Source organism: Galeopterus variegatus, unplaced genomic scaffold, assembly GCF_000696425.1.
Source record: "Galeopterus variegatus unplaced genomic scaffold, G_variegatus-3.0.2 Scaffold10276, whole genome shotgun sequence".
In the NCBI taxonomy this organism is placed as follows: domain Eukaryota; kingdom Metazoa; phylum Chordata; class Mammalia; order Dermoptera; family Cynocephalidae; genus Galeopterus; species Galeopterus variegatus.
Window position 1 is genome coordinate 3,795 of NW_007736387.1, and position 12,033 is coordinate 15,827.

The following is a 12,033-nucleotide window of genomic DNA, read 5'->3' on the forward strand; positions in this document are numbered from 1 at the left end:
TGACAACCTGAGGCATTGTGAGAATAACGGAGAAATTCGATTGTGGGCCAATTACCGCGATATTAGAAAAGCCTTTCCCATAGTCCTGCGCAGGTGTCGTCATTGCAGACGAAACTACATTTCCCAGAAGGCAGAGCGAGCGGAGCCCTACAAGTACAGCCGGAACTTGGAGCAGCTATTTAGTGCGCCTATTCTGGTGACGTCACTGGAGGGCGAGACTACATTTCCCACAAGTCTCTGCCATCATCTTTTAGGAACCGAAGGAGATTTTATTTTCTCAGAAGGGATTTTTGCTACCAGAACAGGACGTGATGGATCAAGACTGGTCTCTTTTCACGTTGTTACCAGGTAGAATTCTGATTCTTTATTAAATCCAGGTTTGACAACCTGAGGCATTGTGAGAATAACGGAGAAATTCGATTGTGGGCCAATTACCGCGATATTAATAAGTAATTTCCCTTTTTTTAGTTGTCATATAGGTATTGCTATTACAGAACCCATGTTTATTTTTGCAGATGCATTTTAGAGGATGAAAAAGTCATGCATCTATTTTCCTTTAAGTGGTTAAACAAATGAGAAATTAACATGGTAGGTCTCTTCCAAGCCATTAGAAAATGTTTGTTCTCATCCCATAAACTAATTTGTCTTCAAAGGATTTTACTACACAGTTGGAAAAGGTTTGTCCCTCTCTCCCAGATAAAGAACTGGTTATTATTACGATCTATTGATGTGACCCTATAAATTCTAAATTTTAATCCTACAGTCATTGTAGCCAATGTGGCATGTATTTGCCACCTGAAACAGACTAATACTAACCAGACTCATAGTAACCTAGCTAACGTGAGGACTTTGTTTCTGTCTCACGTTGTGACCACCCCCTTTTCTCCTGTGTCTCCCTATATTCTTACTAGATACCACTTCCTTTGCAGCACGGGCACCTGATACAGTGTGTTTTTGATTAACAGCTCATGTACTTTTAAGATTCATATTTTGAGCCTTGTCTGTATGCAGAAGTTTTAATTGTATAAATCAGCAGGGCTGGCAATTGGTCTGTGCATGAATTCCCCCTCTTTATAAGGACATCAGTCATACTGGATTAACTAATTGCAGCTGCAATGGCAGTATTGCAAAATAACATCACATTCTGTGGTACTGTGGTTTAGGACTTTCACATATAAATTTGGGGGAAAGGGGAACACAATTTAACTCATAATGGAAACTTATCACTAACTTCAGCAGAAGCTGTGAATGATAGCACCTCCTCACTAAATGGAGTATAACAAGTCTCCTGTTGGTATGAACAGAGAGAGCCCATCACATTACTCTAGATTTCATATTGGCTACTTGTATGGGTTTGCTTGGGTCACTTCAACCTCCAGGCGCTTCTACACTTGGAAGATTCTGGTGCCACAGAGGACTTCAGTCCTGGACATGCAGGACAATGGTGGCCAGTCAGACAGTGGAGTTTCCACCTACAGTGTGGATATGCTCAGGCTGGACTTCACTGGACAGTGATTACATCAGGCATGGTGGGGTGCAGAAGTCCTGAGTGCCTCTCACCATGAATTAAACATGCCCTTGGGTCCAAGAACAGAGCCTGTCTAATTGGCTCTTTCTTGAATGGTAATCAGTGCTCTGAGGACACCTGGACCTCAGTGTGACTAAACTGGCCCTTAAGCTCTTTACCTGAATCTGAACTTGTCCACCCTTCTTCAGCCAGGTGGACCAGCATCTAATCACTCAGTGGAGACAGATGTCCAGATTTTATCTCCAAGCTAACTAGCCAGTCCCTTATATTAATTCTTAACCCTAACCTCTAACACCTAATATTTAACCCCTAACCCTTTCCTTAACACACCATTATCCTCAACTCTATCCACTGAGCCTAAGCCCTAAACCATAAATAAACCCTATTACCATAATCCTTAATGCCTAACATGTTATACATGTTACCTATCCCTAAACCCTACCACTTAACTCCAATCCCAAATCTAACCCCTAAACCCAACTCTTTCCCATGAACTGAAACCTAACCCTAACCTTACCCTAACCCTAGATCTAAACCTTGAACTCTAATAATTAGTCTTAACCCTAACCTCTAAATCTAACCCCAACAGCAAGCCTGTCCTTAACCACTAATATTAACCCTAGCACTTAACCCTACCCCAATTGTAACATTAATCTCTAACCCCAACCTATCTAACCCCTAACCACTAATCCTAACCCTACTCACTAAAACCAACCATAACTTCTAATCCTAACCCCACCCCCTAATCCTACCTCCAACCCCTATCCCTAATTCAACCCGAACCTCAACATCAACACCAACCCTGACCCTCACTCTACCTGGGTGGTGTTGGGCTCTGGGAGTGGCATCAGTTTTCTCTTTTTCCAAGGCTCACCCTAAGTTTTCCACACATGAGTCTCCTGTTGGCCCCTGCCCACCTCTTCTGTGTTCTTTCCCACCTACCTTTTGTCCTTCACCTTCACAGAACCCGTTCACGCTGCATTCTTTCTGCTCTGGCCCCAGAGCACCCCCTGTCCCGACCTGAGCATCACTGTTGTAATTATTACCATTTTCATTTTTGTCATTGTTGAACAATCATTGAACACAACCTTATGGTCAAGTTATCCTGGGTTCTGATACTGAGTGGACACCCCATTTGGGTAAATACCTCCTAAAAGTTTAATGAAAGTGAGCTGTGGCCTTGGTCCCTCAAGCTGATGTTACTTAGGATCTGGGAACAGAGTATCTAGTTAAGGAGTTAGGATTTACAACTAGCAAATGAGTAAGGAAGTACAAAGAAGACAGCTGGGCAGGACAGGATGTAACCTAAGTGATGAGGAGGACCGTAAAACAGAGTCGCAAAGCTCCAGGGACAGGAGACATTATCTTGACAAACATTCTCAAGATGTCTTTACAGGGCAAAATCCAGAACTTTCCCAGCCCTCGGAATGTGCTGAGGAGGTGAACTGTCAAGAACACAGACTGATAGGAGCCTGGTAAATGAAAAAGGAAACTACAAGTTGTGTCTTTGTTCGTGGAGATCCTGTTTCTTTGTGCTCAGAGGTGCAGCCACTCAGAACAGTCAACTGGTGACTCACGCAGCTCCTTCCCCAACCCCCAACACTTTCTTTAAAACTCCCTGCCTGTACGCATTCTCAGAGATCAGGATGTTTCTGAGCTTTAGCCACCTGGAATCTATTACTTGGTCTTGTAATTAAAGCTTAATTTCCCTCACTGCAACTCGTGCCAGTGTTCTGGCTTTAGCTGCACATCACGTGAAGTGACACAAGTGTGGTTCTATTACTCTTGCAGCTCACAGCTGGCCACATCTCAGCCCTGTGACAAGTCAGCTCACGTCAAGACCTCTTGGAGCCTCGGTGCCCTCTATGACATGGGGTCAGTGACTCTGTTCTCATGGAGGAGGTTGGGCATCCAAGCTTCCCTGACCATGTGGCCCCACCTTGTCCCACCCCAGAGAGGGGAGGCCAGCTGTGTGGGGAAGGTCCAGGCAGACACACTGGAGAAGGTGCTGGAGCACTAATTGCAGGGGGCATGTCTCAGGTCACGTGGGTGAGGACCACTTTTATTTCTCAGGGGCCCAGAAGCAGGGAGGCTGCTTTCTGGCCGCTCCTTTCAGGGTGCCCCATTCTCTGGCAGGTGCTAAAGGGACGTGGTGCCTCAGTGGCTCACAGCCAGCACCATCCCAATCCCCTCCATGTCTGTGGGCACCAACCAGGACCTCCCACACCAGGCCCAGTGCCCTGGGGTGCTGATGTGGGACGCGCCATGGGACCCAGCCCTCTGTCGCCTCCTGATGGTGCCAGCTCGGCAGGGAAGAGGGTGCTGAGCTGGTGTCCTGCAGTCCACAGCTGACCCCAAGCATTTGAGCCCATGGCATAAAGGTGACAGGGACCTCAGCAACGCTGCAGGAAGCTCCTTCCCATGCTGCATCTCTTGGAGGGATGGTCGGGAGGGCAGCTCTGCCATCCTTCTGCTGAGGACAGGGGCTGCTGCCAGCAGGGGCCCCAGTGGCCTCAGGCATGTCGCAGGTGGGTCATCCACCTTCCCCGGCTTTGCACTGGTTGCTGCCACCCACCAGGCACAGACACCGCAGCCTCCTGCGTGGCCTCTGGGCAGCTGTACAGACTGCACAGTGCTGTGGGAGGACCTGGAGGCACTAGGGGGAGGTCACATCACAGCGCAGGCCACTGCAGCAGTGCCACTGTGCCTCCTCCTGCCCCAGAGGAATCAAGAAGCACTTCTTCCTCCTGCAAATGTGGACGGGCCAGTAGAAGGGGCAGAAGATGGTGGCATGGAAGGACACCCGGCTGCCACAGCTCCTGCTTTATGCCTGGTGGGGCTGCTGCGGGCTTCGCTGTTTCTGAGCAGCTGATAGAGCTCAGCAGCCCCCAGGCCTTGGAGTGGAGGGGACCCTCACTCATGCGGAACACCAGGACATGCACCCCAGCTCCAACACCACTGCCCGGCAGCCTCGCTTTTCCTTACAACCTTGGCACGACAGCCTGGTGAGCGGACACACCTCCCACCCCACCCCTGTTCTCTCAAGCTGATCACAATTCCTAATGAGAAAAACAGCTTCCTCTGCAGGCAGCCAGGCCGCCTCCATCAGGAAGGCCTCTGGGCTCCTTCAGCTCTAGGGAAGGTGGTGCTGAGCCCACGCCACCATCCACCTGCAGCAGTGCGGGATCTGTGGGGACAGCCCGGGGAAGAGCAGCCCTGGCTGTCCCTCTCCAGCAGCTATGGCATCTCAGCAACCATATTCTCTAGGGCTCACTCCAAGTTGGTGCATGAGCACTGGACGTGCCAGCTCTGGGTGGCATCGGGCATCTGTGGCTCACTTCCATGGCCACTCACATCCTGCAGCCTCCCATGGTGCCTCAAGTGAGCAGCAGCTGTGGCCTGGGCCTGGGCCTGTGCCCAGCCCTTCCCACTGTGCCTTGACACCATCCACCCGCTGAGGCTGAGGCAGTGATGAGCTGTCCCCTCCCCAAACCACAGGGGCTGGGGGATGGGGGTGGGATGAAGGTGGGCTGAGGAAGGGACAGAAGGACCAGAGCTGGGTCCCGGGCACGGTGGGGTGTGAAGGAGGTGTTGAAGCTTAGAGGGGATGATGGCAGCATCAAGTGTTGGTGGCTTCTGGAGGGGACCGTGGGAACTTAGGGGGATGGTGCAGTGACATTAGCCTGGATCCACAGGTCAGGGCTGGGGAAGGGGCGACTCAGGCTGTGCTTCCAATAAATGCTTTGTCAGAAGACGGTGCACTGCTGGAAGGCCAGGTGTGTGCTACAAAAGCTGGCTCCAAATCTTCACGAACAGGGTGGTCAAGTCCAAGATGGTGGAGGGGACGGAGGTGTGCAGTGAGGTCCCATTCCAGCTCTGCCATCAAGGAGCCTGTTAGTAATGTATATGAGACTCAGTTTGCCCATCTGTAACATGAGCATATTAGGAATACTAGGAAATGCCCCAAATTCCCAGAGAAGTGACTGTGCAGTGCATGCAGACTGAGAGTTGTCATGTGGCAGCTGTATCTGTGGGTGTCGGTTTCTCTCCGGCAGTGAAGGTTCTGTTTTCCTCCTCTAGTTTATAGCATGCTTAGCACCCCTGATTTGACATTTCAGACATGTATGAAGGCCTTGTTTCCAGGGACAGTGTGTTCTATGAAACAGACTGGGGTCCTGGATGACGGCCCCATTTGCTTTGGAGCAGTCATTCTTATGCAGTTTGAAGGGGGACCCTGTGGGTAGGAATTCCACCCGAGAAAACATCTCTCTGAGCTGAGCCCTCTCACCAGCCCTCAGAGCAGATGAAGAACTGCAGAGAGGTGAAGATCGTATCTTCTCATGGCCCAAGTAACGATTGAGCCTCCTGCCTAGAGTGAGCAGGACGTGAGTGTGACTGCCTTCTCCAGAAGCTGCCAGAGACTGGGTCATATTGGAACATTTGGACTAACTTTTAGAAGGGAGATGTGAGTTGGTTGAGGGATAGACAAGGGCCTAGAAAACGCGGTTCACTGGAGGGGTCTTCAGGGTGTGGTCTGAGATGGAGAAATAACATGTCACAGCTGAGAAGACGTGACTGCCTTGCTCCCTAGCACACTCCCATCACCTCACTATACCCTCATTTTTTTCTAGAATTGGGGCTCTCGCAAACCTACTCTGGCACCACGTTTTGTATCTAGAGATGTGCTGATGCTTCCTCTGTCCTGGTAGTTCTTCCAGGCAGTTCAGGAAGGGTTTGCCAGGGTCTTTCTGCTGCATAAGAAACATTAATAAATAAATAAATAAACAGTTGGAGGAGTGAGTTGCTCAAGGTCACGTGATTTGTAGATGTCAGGCATCCTGACTTTTTGACTAGTGTTATCTACTTTTACACAATTAAGTAAAAACTCATGTTTGTTTTTGAGATCAATTTGAAAAACTGCAGTCAACTTAGAACAAACATAGTTTTACAAAACTTTTCCTTGAACATTTCTATTTTTCCCCAGTGCTTTCTGTGGATTGTATGAGCTCATGGGGTTAATAATACAAGTTTTTTTCTCACTTAATGTCAGTAATCTGTTCTTGAGAACCATACTTTCTACTGCAAATTACTAGAAGCTTATTTCCACTACTTAAAATGAAAAAAATTAGACTGAATCACATTGTTACTCCTACTTACTTTCTTAAAAGAGAAATAAAATAATACCACACTCATGTATAAGTAACAGACTTATGATGTGCACATTTAAAACATGGTCTCAATGATCTCAGGACAGTTTCTTTGTGTGACTCACATGAGGACAGTTTCTTTGTGTGACCTGCCTTAGTGTCATGTGAGTCACACAAAGAAACTGTCCTGAGATCATTGAGACCATGTTTTAAATGTGCACATCATAAGTCTCTTACTTACACATCTTAGTGCCAGCACCTCACTGACGTCCATCTTGGTGACACTTACCATGCTTACGAAAACCTCCATGTGTGACTGTGAAGCTCTATTGATTGTAACTGGCATGTAGTTAATTCTACTCACCAATATGTTAAAAACATACTGACTTCTGGGAAATTAAAGCTACCAGCATTTGATGTATACCAAATCAACCCAAACTTCCTGGCTTTAAAAACCACCATTTTATTTGTTCATGACTCTGAGTCAGCCTTTTGGGCTGGGCTTGGCTGGGCTGGTGTCACCTGGGAGCACAGCTGAGGCTGGAGTCTTCTGGTGCCTTGACTGAGGCTGGTTCCTGGAAGAGGACTTCACTCATGTCTGGTGGTTTGTGCTGACTCTTGGTTGGTCCCTGCGAATCCAACAGGCAAGTACTAAGCTTCTTCCCAAGATGACAGTATTCCAAGAAGGGAAACTCTTTTTGGGCTAATACTTTTCAAAACTATGTTTGTGTTTCATTTACTGGTGTCCCATTGGCCAAAGTAAGTGCAATAGCAAAGCCCATGGTCATTTGGGGAGGGAAATTCATGAAGATATGGACATAGAAATGTGTTTCATTGGGAACCACTACTGGAAAAGTGTACTGCAATAAATATATATTATGTACATTGTTTTTAATACCTCACTGGCCATAAACGTTAGGTTTCAAGCTGCATACTTTTCATGAAGTTTATGTATGTAAAGGCAAGAGATGTTGTTTGCCTGTTTCTTGCTAGTAGGAAGTTGGGGATCCAAAGTCCTGTTTCTCATTATTTTTTCTGACTCTTGCCTTTTGATACAAGAAATGATTTAGTTTAATCATTTCTTCATAAAGCATGGGCTTCCTGTGTACTGAAATCCATTAGATGAAACCTACCCCACACACTCTGAGGCAAACCCTTTGTTCTGTGGCCTCCCCTTCTCTCCAAGGCTGAGATGAAATAATGTCCTCAGAAGCCCTATTGTTTACCAGGTACTCTCTCATTCACGCCCTAAGATCCTTAGAAGACTGAAAATATTTCTGATGTTTTATATTGTTTTGCAAAACTCTGGGGTGGATCCTTGCCACAAAGACATTTCTTACTTTGAAAACTTTTCTGAGGTGAAAGAGGGGTGGTGGTGGTGTTGAAAAACGGTTTTATTTCAAATCCAGCAAGTCCTAGCCCATTTTTTGGTTTTGTTTTGTTTTTGGTTTGTTTGTGTGTTTTGTTTTGGTTTGGTTTTTTTGGTGGCTTGCCAGTACAGGGATCAAACCTTGAACCTTGATGTTATCAGCACCATGCTCTAGCCAACTGGGCTAACCAGTAGCCCCCCTGGCTCATTTATATTTTCTCTAAATTCTGATCAAAAATTGAATTTTGTTTTAGTTCATCCCTCTCCTCTCATATTTTCTTAATGGCAGAAAGGGGAGATCAGATAGCAAATTCCACACATTTTTCCCAAAAGTGTCTTCTAGCAAACCCCTGATGAGATACCCCATCAATTTTCCATGTTATTGGAAGCAACAATGAGGCTCACAATCCTCCAGTACCTAACCCACCTGCTTTTTTTCTCATTTCCAGTGCAATTTATCTCACTGTCTCTCAGGGTTCACCGAGAGTCTTGGTGCCCTTCCAGCTGGCACAGTCTCCTCGAGGCCCAGCTTCTGCTCAGTCTCACAGACAATGCAACATGTTTCAGCCTTTTTTCACCACAGCACCCAATTTCCAGGCATCAAATTCTGTTTCAGTTATTTATTCTGCTTAAAAGTTGATGCCCAAACCTTGAAAGCTTAAAACAATTTACTATTATTTCTGTTTTGGCTTAGGTAGTCTGTCTGGCAGGCTTGTCTCCCACACAGGTGCAGTGAGGTAGCAGCTGGGGTGGATCCTGTGGAAGCACAGCTGGACTTCTGTCCATGAAGGGTCACTGGTGGCTGCAGTGGCTGCTGGAGACTCGTGGGCCTGTCAGTTAGCACAGCTGCTCATGGTCTTTCCATGTGTTCCTCCACCAGGGTGGTTTGAGTGGTTGGGTTTTTTACAAGATGATTTCCAAAATTAACATTCCTAGAGACACAAGTGAAGCTGCAGGAGCTGTTGTAGCCTTGCCTGTGAAGTCTCAAAATGACAGTTTTGCTACATTCTGTTGGCCAAAGAAGTCAACATGTGTAGGCAAGTTTCAAAGGGAATTAATTTCTACCACAGAGTGAAAAGTAGGAAAGAAGTTGCGGCCATCTTTAACTTGCCAGAAATATTATCGTTATAATATTTTTGTTACAAAAACACTTCAACTTATTTTGTGAGTAATTCTTTTACTCAGTTTATTGGAAGTTTGTCATTGAATGATTAAATTTTTGAGACTTTTCTGGATATCTTTGTGTTGCTGGTTTCTAATACAATTCCATTGTAGTCAGAGAACATACTTTATAAGATTTCATTCTTGATACATGTTTTATAGCTCAATGTACGCTCTGTTTTGGTGATGGCTCTGCCTTGTGCCTTATAAATATCAAGTAGGTAAAGATTTTGATATTTAGATCAGTATTTTTTCTGATTTTTATCTAATGGTTTCATCAGTTACTGAGAGGAGTATTAATTCTCCAACTCTGCTTGTGGATTCACCAATTTCCTGCTTTAGTTCTGTTTTTTATTGCTTTTGCTGTTGTTTCAGGTATAGTCATGTTCCCCATAATGACATTTTGGTCAGCAACAGACCATATATTTGACAGTGGTTGGAGCGATAGTCTATACTATATAGCTTAGGTGTGCAGTAGTCTGTACCATGCAGGTTTGTTAAGTACACTCTGCGATGATGACACAACAAAGAAATTGCCTAATGATGCATTTCACAGATTGTATTCCAGTTGTTAAGCAACACATCACAGTACTTTGAGGCTCTGTGTTTAGGTACATCCACATTGATAATTGCTGTATCATCCTCACATATGATCTTTGTGTGGTTATGAAATTTCTCCCTTTATTTCTGGTAATATTACTGTCTTGAAGTCTCATTTGGGTAGTATTTGTTTCTCCACTTAAGCTTTTGTAATTAGTATCTGTGTAGTATATCTTTATTTTATTTTATTTTCCTTTTTTGTCTTTTTTTGTGTCCGGCAACGGATCGCAACCCTCAGTGTCGCGCCCGTACCAGACCGGGACCAGCAATGGGATCGCAACCCTCAGTGTTGCACCTTCACCTCGCTCAACCAGTGAGCGGGAACCGGTCTGTATGTGGGATCCGAACCCTCGGCAGGAGCGCCGCCGCATTCCCAAGCGGCGCACTGTAGCAGTGCGCCACCGGGCCAGCCCATTTATTTTATTTTTTACATATTAAATTTTTATTTAAGACAAAATTGAGTTCTTAGAAAATTTACAATTGAACATATCCCAGTGTCATTAAATATTATTCAAGCACATAATTTTTTAAATTTTTATTTGGAAATTATTTCAAATTTATAAAAATTTGCAAAAACAGTACAAAGAACATTGGTGTACCCTTTACCTGATTGTTAACATTGACCAACTGTTAATATTTTACCCCATTTTCTTTATCCGTTGTGCCTGCTCTATTTCTCTCATGCACACAATGTTTTCTCTGTACCATGTGAGTGTAACTTACATACATCATGGCCTCCTACCCCTAAATACTTAAAGTGACTTTCTTAAGAATAGGGATATTCTCTTATACAGCCACAGTTCAGTTTTCTCAGTTGACCCAGGAGTGCTCTTCAGAGCATTGTTCTCCAGTACAGGACCCAGTCTTGGGTTTACTTGTCATTTCTCTTTTGCTTCTTTTAACATGAAACATTTCCACAATCTTTCTTTGTCTTTTACAGCATTGACATGTCCAAGGAACACAGTCTCTCTATTTTAATAAGATAGATTTTGTTTTGTGTTAACCTGATGTTTCCTCATGATTAGATTGAGGTGATGCTTTCAAACCAAGAAAGCTTCATAGGTGACAGTGGGTCCTCATTGGGATCACATCTGGAGGTACACAGTGTTAGTCTGTCCCTCACTTTAACTAGTGAGCTTATTTTCATCATCAGTCAAGGTATTGTCTAATTTCTCCACTGTATAACCACTGTTCTTGTTTTTTTCTCCCTTACAAGTAATAAGGAATCTGTGGGGAGACACTTCAAGCCCATGCAAATATCCTACTCCTCATCAAAATTCCTCATAGATTCAAAATCTATTGATTCTTGCCTAACCTAATCTTTTTAAAACTTTTTACTATAAAAAATTTAATACATATGCAATAAATCTGGCTACAGCAATCAACAACTCATGGCTATCTTATCTTATTTGTACCCCCTGCCCACTTTCTGCCTTCTTCTTGGATTATTTGGAGTAAATCCCAGTATCATAGCATTTGTCTGTATATGTGTGTCTGAAAGTGAAGAATTCTTTCATAAAAGACATAACTGCAGTATATAATCATATTTTAAAAATCAATAATAATTAATATGACCAAATATTAAATATGTTTAAATTTCTCCAATTCTTCCTCCTCTCTCTTAATTTATTACAATTGATTTGTTTACATGTGGATCCAAACAAGTTCTACTTGTTGCATTGTTTGCCATGTCAGGTGTCTCTTATGTTTCTTTTAATCAATAAGTTCTCTCTTCATCTAATTTTTCCCCTTTACCTCATAAAGTTGCCCAAAGTCTCAATGTGCTGGCTCCATCCCAGTTATATCATTTAACATGTTCTACCATCCCCTGCATTTCCTGATGATTGGCTGCTGAATCTTGAGGCTTCGTCTCACTCAGGTTAGATTTGGCTTCAGCAGTGCATGTTCTTACAGCAGGAGGCCTGTAACATTTCATCATCTCTCTATGACGTTAGCAGACATTGGTGATCACTTGCTAGATCCATTATTTCAATAGGGGGTTGCAAAATACCGTATTCTAATTATTTTGTTCCCTCTTTATTTACTACCTAGGATGCTTCAATAGACAGAAATGTTTACTCAGCTATTTATGGTCACCCTGAGGAAAAATTCATATAGAAAGGACAGGATAAATTCTTGACTATTCTATTTTACTTACTGGTTTTAGAAAAATGAATTGTTTTCTTTTCATCTTCCAAAGAGACTGAGAGTTTGTTTGCTTTTGTTTC

At 44.3% G+C, this 12,033-nt stretch overlaps 1 long non-coding RNA gene across 1 annotated transcript; it reads left to right on the forward strand.

Moving 5' to 3' along the window:
- Window positions 1–235: 235 nt before the first annotated feature.
- On the forward strand, window positions 236–3,247 carry LOC103609906. Its single transcript, XR_552172.1, has 2 exons — window positions 236–348; window positions 2,925–3,247. It is a non-coding gene; the product is annotated as an uncharacterized LOC103609906 (long non-coding RNA).
- The last annotated feature ends 8,786 nt before the right edge of the window (window positions 3,248–12,033 follow it).